A 1,003-nucleotide genomic window follows, 5' to 3' on the forward strand; every position below is an offset into this window, starting at 1 on the left:
CATGAGGGTGGGATGAGTGAGCTGAGACACACGTCACTTGATTTCTATATGCATAACTCTGACTAAAGCACACAGCAGGAAAAGGAACTGGTCGGTGTTTACTTATTCCAATTACTCATGCTTTTGTGTTTCTTTCATCCCCTCCAGCTCCACTTCCCTGGGCTCTAAGGATGTCTAGAAGGTATTCATTCAGGACTAGATTTCTGAAGAGAAACATAACTTTCCTGAGTCTTGTTGCATCAGAAAGGATCTTTTTTTTTTTTCCAATTTAGACAGTCAAACAAATTATTCCACGGGGCTAACAAAGCTTGGCTTTCACAAACTGATACTCCATCCTCCTTCCTCTCGGTCAGCTTACTTCAGTACTCTCACTTCTGCCGTGACCTTCCTGTTCCCCTGATACTTTTAAGTTCTGCAGCAGATACCCCAAGCCCCCAGCAAGCCCTCCGGGTCACCTGCCACATCTCCCAGCTACGGGATGGGAAAGATATGGGGTGGGAAAGACATGGCATGTGTTACCTGGGCTCCCCACACCACCCTTCCTCAAATGTCAGTGCTGATGCTCTGTACATCAGGCAGTTTGGATAGGACCTGTATGAGTGACATATGTCTGCTTTGTTTTCCCACTCCTGTGCCCTACTAATACTAAACACAGCGGCAAAAGCGCCAAGCGTAATATTTGCACAGTTCAATACGAACTGTAACGGAAATGAATGGCAGAAAAGAAGAGCGGGAATTACAGAGTGGCAAACACAGCTGATGTAATTCCTAGAGAAAAGAGTAAACAAGGCAATCCCAGGGTCCCAGCAGCACGTTTTGCAGCACTCCCCCCGTCCCTCCCCTGGCAGCGGCGACCCCTGGCGGCCCCCGCCGCTCCTCGTGCCGGCGGGCGGAGGCGGAGCGGCGCGGGGCGGAGCGGGGCGGCGCCGCCGCGAGTCGCCGTCTCAGCGCCGGGTTGGGCGGCTCGGCACTGCTCGGCACGGCGCGGAGCGGGGTGATGGAG

This window comes from Cyrtonyx montezumae, unplaced genomic scaffold, assembly GCF_038088225.1.
Source record: "Cyrtonyx montezumae isolate F1298 unplaced genomic scaffold, pur_monq_1.0 scaffold_4, whole genome shotgun sequence".
NCBI classification, from domain to species: Eukaryota; Metazoa; Chordata; class Aves; order Galliformes; family Odontophoridae; genus Cyrtonyx; species Cyrtonyx montezumae.